Source organism: Saccopteryx leptura, chromosome 1, assembly GCF_036850995.1.
Source record: "Saccopteryx leptura isolate mSacLep1 chromosome 1, mSacLep1_pri_phased_curated, whole genome shotgun sequence".
NCBI lineage: Eukaryota > Metazoa > Chordata > Mammalia > Chiroptera > Emballonuridae > Saccopteryx > Saccopteryx leptura.
The window spans coordinates 15,483,801-15,493,558 of NC_089503.1; the positions used below are offsets into that span (position 1 = coordinate 15,483,801).

At 37.1% G+C, this 9,758-nt stretch overlaps 1 pseudogene; it reads left to right on the forward strand.

The window, feature by feature from the left end:
* Nucleotides 1–8,404: 8,404 nt before the first annotated feature.
* Nucleotides 8,405–9,344, forward strand: LOC136388622 (olfactory receptor 5G3-like; annotated as a pseudogene).
* The last annotated feature ends 414 nt before the right edge of the window (nt 9,345–9,758 follow it).

Consider the following 9,758-nt stretch of genomic DNA (forward strand, 5'->3'; position numbering starts at 1 on the left):
TCTTTGTTCTCTTTGCTTTTTCAGTGTTTGAAGTTTCTATTGATATATCCATAAGCACACTGTTTTTTTTTCCCCTCAACCATGTCCACTCTGCTAATAAGTGCATCAAAGGCTATTTCCAATTTGCTTAATGTTTTTGATCTCTAGCATTTTAATTATAGTTGATTAAAATTCCTGACCTGATCATTCCTACGTCCTTGTCATGTCTGGTTCTGATACTTGCTCTGTCTCTTCAAATTGCATCTTTGCCTTTTTGTATGCTTTGTCATTTTTTTCTTCTGGATAGGCTGACATGACATACTGGCTTAAAGAAACTACTGTAAATAGCCTTTAGTGATGTGATGACATGGCTGAGGGGGAGGGGAAGGAGAAGTGTTCTGTAGATCCATGATTACATCTCAGCCTTTTAGTGAAGTGCTGCCTGTGCTCTGTGACCTTCCCAAGTGTTCCTTAGCTTTTCTTTTTATCCCACATAAGTTGAGGCAGGACGGCTAGAGTGGGCTGACATAGGTATTTCCCTTCTCCCATGTGGATGGCTAGAGGGGGCTGAAGTCGGCTATTTCCCCTCCTCCAGGTCAGCTAGGCTCTGACAACATTCTCCCCCCTCCCCCCAGGATAGATTCTGATTGACTGGGTCAGCACAATTAAGTGCAGAGTGCTGTGGTGTATTTGAAATGTTCTTTTTCTCCTCCTCCTGCTGGAAGCAGAAGGGGATCTCCCCTGCCTGTTTATACCATCACTACCCCACCAAGAAACTCAGCTTCTCTTTACTACCTTTTCTGTTGTCCTTAACATGCAGCACCTTCTAACCTATAATGCCCTTAGAATGATTTTTCAATGTATTGAAAAATTGTTTATTAAATTTTCCCCATGTGTGCACGTTCTTTTATTAAACTGATACATCTGATTCACTATTTAGGAATTCTACTTAATTATTTTTGCTATAATTACATGACCTTATTTGTAAACAAACAAAAATGTTATCTGCAATGGATCATGCCTCTGTTGAAAGCTTACATCTGTATAAGTATCATTAAGTATAATATTCACTCATTTGACTAAAGCAAACATAGTCCTCAGGGATCTTCCATAAATAATTTATTGGAAAGATAAAAGATGTGACCACTTTTGCAAACTACAGTTGTGCCATAATGGCAATTCAATTTAATATTTAATATCATTAGATATCATAGGACAAATATTATCCTTGTTTAATTTACACTGGTCATTCACTGGGAGGTTCATATGTATAGAAATGCAAGTGACTGTTAATGCTTAGAAGATTTAATGTGTGTGGATCACCTGGGGATTTTGTTAAAATGCAGTTTGATAGAGTTGGACTGCAGTGCGTCTTCAGAGCCTGCATTTTTGATAAGCTAAGCTCCTGGGTGATGCTGGTGCTGTTGATTCATGGACCACACATTGAAAAGAGTGCTCAGAGGACTGTTCCACAGTGTTCTACTCCTTGAGAATTCATGAGTTAATTGAAATGGTCGCTCCTGCTTTGCTATTCTTATTTCTATCTTATGAGCAATATTAATTTTATCAGCAATACTGATCAGGAACTTATTAATATTAAAGTCTATTCATTAGAAAATCCAGAAATAAAACCACATATATATAGTCAAATAATTTTTGATAAAGGGGCCAACAACACACAATGGAGAAAAGAAAGCCTCTTCAACAAATGGTGCTAGGAAAACTGGAAAGCCACATGCAAAAGAATGAAACTGGACTACAGTTTTTCCCCTTGTACTCAAATTAACTCAAAATGGATCAAAGATCTAAACATAAGACCTGAAACAATTAAGTACATAGAAGAAGACATAGGTACTAAACTCATGGACCTGGGTTTTAAAGAGCATTTTATGAATTTGACTCCAAAGGCAAGAGAAGTGAAGGCAAAAATTAATGAATGGGACTACATCAGACTAAGAAGTTTTTGCTCAGCAAGAGTAACTGATAACAAAATAAACAGACAGCCAACTAAATGGGAAATGATATTTTCAAACAACAGCTCAGATAAGGGCCTAATATCCAAAATATACAAAGAACTTATAAAACTCAACAACAAACAAACAAACAATCCAATAAAAAAATGGGAAGAGGACATGAACAGACACTTCTCCCAGGAAGAAATACAAATGGCCAACAGATATATGAAAAGATGCTCATCTTCTTTAGTTATTAGAGAAATGCAAATCAAAACTGCAATGAGATACCACCTCACACCTGTTAGATTAGCTATTATTAACAAGACAGGTAATAGCAAATGTTGGAGAGGCTGTGGAGAAAAAGGAACCCTCATTCACTGTTGGTGGGAATGTAAAGTAGTACAACCATTATGGAAGATAGTATGGTGGTTCCTCAAAAAACTGAAAATAGAACTACCTTATGACCCAGCAATCCCTCTCCCAAAACTCAGAAACATTGATACGTAAAGACATATGCAGCCTCATGTTCATTGCAGCATTGTTCACAGTGGCCAGGACATGGAAACAACCAAAAAGCCCATCAATAGATGACTGGATAAAGAAGACGTGGCACATATACACTATGGAATACTACTCAGCCATAAGAAATGATGACATCGGATCATTTACAGCAAAATGGTGGGATCTTGATAACATTATACGAAATGAAATAAGTAAATCAGAAAAAACCAGGAACTGCATTATTCCATACATAGGTGGGACATAAAAGTGAGACTAAGAGACATTGATAAGAGTGTGGTGGTTACGGGGGTAGGAGGGAGAGGGAGAGGGAAAGGGGGAGGGGGAGGGGCACAAAGAAAACTAGATGGAAGGTGACAGAGGACAATCTGACTTTGGGTGATGGGTATTGTAAAGCCAGCGGCCATGGCCAGGGCCACCATCACAGCCGCCCGGCCAATGCAGGTTTGCATTGGATTCGGACAGTTGGTAAAGAAACCATAGAGCCAAAAACTGGTGGGCCATAACCTTTAATCCTACCTTGCACCCGGCGGGCAAGTAAAAGTACACACTGGGCTCCAAAACCCAGTCACACTCAGTGCTCACAAAGCCACTGACTTATCCGAGTTTCCTAGAATCAAAGGTTTCTAGCTCACCAACCTTATTCTCCTCAGTTCCCCATCTCCTTCCTTATCCCAGATACAAACTCTACACAGACTGGCATCTCACTCAGTACTCCGCCATCTTGGCTGCTTCTCCTGGCCTACTCCACGTGGCCTCCTTCCGCTGCTGGCTCTACTTTCTCTGTTCTCTCATGCTAACCTCAGGAACCAAGAGCGCAAAACTCTTGTTCCGCCCCCATTTTATATTGTAGCTTCACAACCTCTAATCCAATATACAAAATAGGGAAGTCTCTAAAACAAAGTCACTTCTCTGAGGCATGATTGGATTGTACCACCCCACATCAAAAAGGGAGGGAAAGGCTTAATCCCAAAACCAAGCCCCAGGCTACAAGGATTCCCAACACACATTAATATCACCTGGGTGACGGCCTCCATCTTTAACAAAGTGAGCATAATACATTTTATCTGCCCAACAGGTATGCAACATAATTGGACAAGATAACCTGGACATGTTATCTTTGAATATATGTATCCTGATTTATTGATGTCATCCCATTAAAAAATAAAATTACTAACCCCCCCAAAAAAAGTCTATTCATTATATCTTAAATTGTGTTCATATGAAACATGAGAACATAAAAATTATTATATGGCTCTGAATTAAGACAACGCACTTAACGATGACAAAACTCAGATTTGCAAATGTTTTGCAGGCAAATTGCTCAACTCCTTCACTTGATTTGTTCTGCAATATTCTTGACAAGTTGCTGTCTGATCACATCTGAGTGTGTGCCCTAACTTGATATGAGAAATTTTCTAAATTGTGAAAATTTTCTTACCTTTTTGAGCTTAAATTTGTGGTCTTATAATTGAGATCCTTAGGACATCATTTGTCTTTTGGGGTTACTCAGAGAAAATAGTAAACTGCCCTTGTTAATAATAACTCTTTGTCAGAACAACTTTTTCAGTATTTGACTACTAAAAGCCATGTTTCCTTATTTTATCTCCAGCCTAATGCTCATATGTCCAAATAAGATGACAGCATTACCTGAGATTGTCGCTATGTTTGTTTGTGTTGTTAGTATAATTGCTCTATGTTTCTGTGCTGAGAATCAGACTGACATATACATTGTCTTCATACTTGTAAAATGATATTCTTTTTGGATAATGTGCCGATAAAAAACAATATGGTTGAAATTGCAGTGATAATTTTCTTTCTCTGGCATTTGTTTATTCAATTATCTAACGCCCCCCCCCCACTCTCATGTATGCTGATAAGCATAGGGGATACAAATATTAATAAAGCAGATTTGCTTTGCTCAAGTTGTTCTATGTTGGGAAATGATATGATACATTTGATAAATGTTTCTTTAAGGGGATGTACTGGTGCTACAGAATCATAATGAGAGAGAAACTAATAGTGACCCGAGGCTCTAGAAATACTTAGTTACGTTAGTAAAAGAAAGAAGAAAAGAAACAAAGAAATAGTTTTTATGATATACTGTTTTTAAGAAATACTGTTATGAATAACAGATATTTAGCATATTTTATTTAATGTACTTCTTTTTCAACTAGCTCTGTGAACTAAAGTAAGTATTTTTTTTTTTTTTTTGAGAGAGCAAGAGGCAGGGAGAGAGAGACACAGGCACATGGAGCTGCTCCTGTATGTGCCCTGAACGAGGAATCAAACTGGCAACTTCCGCACTCTGGGACGGTGTTCCAATCAACCAAACAATCCAACTAGGGCTTAGTTTCAGCAGAAACCTGAATAAAGTGGAGAAGAGATTATGCAGCTATTTGGAGAGGAGAACAGTTTAAGCAAAGGAAGAGAGGAAGCTTCTAGAGGTACAATCCTGCTTTGTTTTTTCCAAGATAAGAAAGTAGACTGTGTGAGGTGTCCAGAGGTTGAAGAATCTAGGTCTTTCTGTTATTCATTTTTTGGGATCTTATGAGCTTTCAGATGAGTCAATGCTCTCAAAGCACCTTAAAAATTAAACATCTCCAGCGGCAAGATTAATTTCCTGTAGCAACATTTATGTAAATAGATATGATCTGTTTTCCGAAATACCTTGAAAGTAATTTTTGCTTACAAAAAGAAATTCAAACTTCTTTGCCTAATGTTAAAATATTTATGAAATTTGAGTCCCAACCTATTTTTTTCACTTTTAGGTTTCAAATTTTCATACAGCCTAATGTGGACAACTTTTGTCTCTCAACAATGCTGTCCAAATTTTAGAGGTCTTCACTGTTGCATAGACACCTCAATCCACCTTATTTTTATTTATCTATATCTTAGCTTCCTTTTGAGATTTATCATTCAAAAGCTATTGCCAAACCCTCTGGTTTTAATGATCCTACCTTCTTAATAACTCGTCGGCCAATCAGAGGTATTCAGCGCCCCTGTGTACCCAGACTCATCTTCTGATTGTAATCTCTCAGAAGCAGGGCTCTATTTTAGATTCTCAAATCTAAACAATGCTCATCATGCAGCAGGTGAAGGCTCAACACTGGATTTTTTAAGTGTGGGGGAGGCGTGGTCCCAAAGGAAGATATAGTTTTGTCGAATTACATTCGACTCAAAGTCCCCAAATTATTTTCTCATCAAATAACTTTAATATCTTCTCTCTAGGACTAATCCCCTGAGCCTCTGGGTCTTTGAGGAACTTAGCTCCAGTTCACATACGTGTAGCCCTTCAGAAAAACTCTCATATGTTGTGCAGAATTGAGCCAATAAACTCTTTCCTAATGTGCTGTTGGAAGTCTCAGGTTTTAAGATGGTATTATTATATCATTTCTCTTCCTAGACACCTGAAGAAGCTGAGAAGAAAAGAATGACAAGTCTACTTTTGCAGGGTAATTCATTTTCATATAGAAAATGCTAATTTTGTCATTCACTTTGACGTAAGCAGGCAAAGTCTAGGGCAGGTTTCTTCAGAAAAGTGACTTAAGTGATTTCCTAGATTGTCTTCAAGAGAATAGGTATGAAAAATAAGTTTAGAAGCCCCAGAAAACATCATCGTTAAGCTGATCATGAAGAATAAGTTGGTATAAAAAGAATATTTAGTCTATGTCATTTAGTTTAAATGACCTAGCTTTAATGTACATTTTGGTTGAATTTTGCCATTAGCATATAGATACTGAAATATGTGGCAATATTTATGAATTAACTGAATGTTAGAATTAAATGGCTTTGCTTGCCTGGGTCTTAAATTCTTCATTTCTTCACTTAGATTGGGTATTATAAGTAGAAAACAAACCTCTCTATCAGCTGACAGATTCTCTGCTGCTCATGCCCACAGTCACATGCGTACCTAGAATCATAATTTTTCTATAATAGACACTTTGGACTGGGTAAGGCTGGGAGAAATAAAGTCATATGCATTTTGACAATCAGAAACTATTGTGTCACACAATAGGTTGAGTTGGATGAGATCATTGATGGTATACTTTAGTTTCAGTCTCATAAAATTTTTTCATAGTCTAAATTTATTGTGACACTCAAAATGCTTTGTTTTGATCATCCCTGAGTCATCATGAAAACAAATGTAAAGGAACTAAAATGAGTTTTTATGTTTAGAAAATATTAAATCCTTGAAACATTTCTCTATTAAGGTACAGTTTTTATGACTCATCTTAAATTTTACCCCATTGAGTCTGTTCCTTTCTTAGTTCCATTGCCTCTGGGACCACAGGAGGTCAGCAAGTTTTTACTTCATTGATTTCTTGTAACTAAAATCCTTTCAAGCTTTCTTAATGGAAGATAATGTTTGCTAGACTTCTGTCGTGACTTCTGCTGCTGCATACTCTGCTAATATTTTTGGATGATTATGCTGTTAAAATTTTTATAATTATCTCAAGGTCTAAAATGTATGCCTCCCTTCCTTAATTTTCTAATTTTCTTTTTTTTTAATGTATTATTATCATTTGCTCTTTTTCACTTCTCATTTATTCTTTTTCTTAAGTTTTTTTTTGGAGTAAATACAGACTCCCAGGAAACTTCAAAGATATTTTAGAGGGGTTCCTTGTATTCTTCACCCTGTTTCCCCCAATGGTTACATCTTTCCAACAATTGTACAACATGAAAAACAGAAGATTGACATCAATATGATCTGTGTGTATAGCTCTATATAATTTTATTACATATGTAGATTTGTATAATCACCATCACATTCAGGATGCAAAATTATTCTATCTCCACAATGATCTCCCTTCTGTTACCTCCTTATAGTCACTCAACTACCCTCTTTCCCAGCATTCCTAATCCCAGGCAACAACTAACTTGGTTTCCATATCAAAATTTTGCCATATTGAGTACATTATATATAAATGGAATAATAGACAATGCAACCTTTTGAAATTGGCTTCAACTCAATCGAATGCCCTTAAAACTCATTCAGGTTTTTGTGTGTATCACATTTCCTTCTCTTTATTACTGTATAATATTCTGTGGTATAAATATACCACTGTTTGTTTGACCACTCAAATTGTAAGACATTTTGGTAGTTTTGAGTGTTTGGCCATTATAAATAGCACTTCACAAGTTTCCATTTCTCTGAGATAAATGCCCAGTTATGTTCTTTTCCTCCTTAAAATATTGTTTTTCTTTCCCAATTCCCAATGACTATCAATCAGTTACAACTCCTACTCAATATTGAAGAACTGGTTTCTTCTTTGATGGGATGAAAAATTTGCTGTAGTTTGATGAGATTGATGGGCAGAACATACACCAGTCATTATGAAGAACATAAGCGTTTTGGAGAAGGCATCACAGGGGAGATACTGTTGAGATTTTTGTTCCTTTTCCAAAATCAGCTTCTCTTGTGTTTCAGTTTTAGACATCAGAAGTTATCTTTTCAACAATACATTTGAACATTTTTCTGGAATCTAAAAGAATTGGCAAGGAAATTATATTTCTAGCACCCATGAACTAGAATGAGTATCAGCCTGAATTAATCAAATTCAACATAATTCCTTATTCTATGAACTGTTTTAAAGATGTCCTTGGTTCAAAGGCAGGGATTTTTAAAAATGTAACCTCTTACAGCTAAAGGATTTGCCTTAGCTAATCTCCAAAGATCACGTCTAGGTCTAAAACTTCATAATTCTCCTCCAAAATCCTGTTTTGATCAAGAAGAAAACTGAAGAACCCAGTGAGATTCAGTGACTTTGCATCACACACACAGGAAATAGGACAAGCAGTAGGGTAAAATTTGAATGTTTTCTGTCAATCTACCCTGTGAAATGTAGAAAAAATAGTTAAATACAGATGTAAAACTGAGAAGCCCTCAATGACAAATTTATTGCAAAGGGAAAATTTTTCTCTTTCTCATTATAGATTAAATCAAAGAAATGGATTACGGAAATCAAACTTTGGTGATTAAGTTTATTTTGTTGGGATTAACAAATTGTTTTCAACACCAGGTTGTTCTCTTTGTGTCATTTCTGTTGGTTTCTCTTGTCACTTTTCTGGGAAACGTGGGGATGATCACCCTCGTTTGGGTAGACTCCTGATTCCACACCCCCATGTATTTTTTTTCTCAGCCACTTGCCCTTTGTGGATGTGTGCTCCTCTTCTGCCATTGGTCCCAAGGTATTGACTGACATCTTTGTGGGGAAAAAAGTAATCTCTCTCTTTGGTTGTGCTGCTCAGCTTTGGTTTTTCTGTCATTTGTAGTGACAGAGTGTTTCCTCCTGGCTTCCATGGCATATGATTGATATATGGCTATTTGTAAACTCTTGTTGTATACACTCACTATGTCCCAGCAGGTCTGTGTGCAGCTGGTGGTAGGGCCATATACCATGGCCGTATACCATGACCCATACTGTGTTCACCTTTTGCCTGCCTTACTGTGGTCCAAAAATCATCAATCATTTCTTCTGCGACCTTCCTCCAGTTCTTTCCCTGGCATGGGCAGACACTTGGGTCAATAAATTTTTGCTTTTCATCTTGTCTGGAGCTCTAGGAGTGTTCAGTGGCACCATTATCTTGGTTTCCTACATTTACATCGTCACTGCCATCCTGATGATTCGCTCGGCTGATGGGAGAATCAAGGCCTTCTCCACCTGCTCTTCTCACCTGACAGCAGTCTCCATCCTTTATGGGACATTCTTCTTTATCTATGTACGTCCAAGTTCTGGTTTCTCTCTGGACATCAATAAAGTGGTGCCTGTGTTTTACATAGCTGTGATTCTCATGTTAAACCCACTTCTCTACAGCCTGAGAAACAAGGAAGTCAAGGATTCATTCAGAAGGATATTTGAAAGAAAGAAGTTCCTGATGAGTAGGTGAAGTAGAGTACCTTTTGCACTACAGATCAACAGCTACTCTACATGTAAGATGCAAGAACATGGGCTGGGTGTTGGGACCACAACTTTTGTGTTGAGAATCACTCTGTCTTACTCTGTGTCATTGACAAGTCATGCAATGTCTTTAGGTTACAACTTCTTTCAGTTTGGTTTTCTGATTTCTTATCCAGCAGGAATGAGTTAGAGAGCTTTAAACTGAAATAGGTGGATTATTGAACTCCAAAACTTTAAAAATATTCTCAAGATTTGTGACTGGAAAAGGAGAGGTTTTTTGTTAAATCCTACATGCTATAATCATAACCAATAGCTTAGTAATACTTCAGTATTGCTCTGCAGGTGTTGAGATCCATTAATTGTCTATAAGCTTGCTTTGACTTTTAAATATAAACTTAACAGC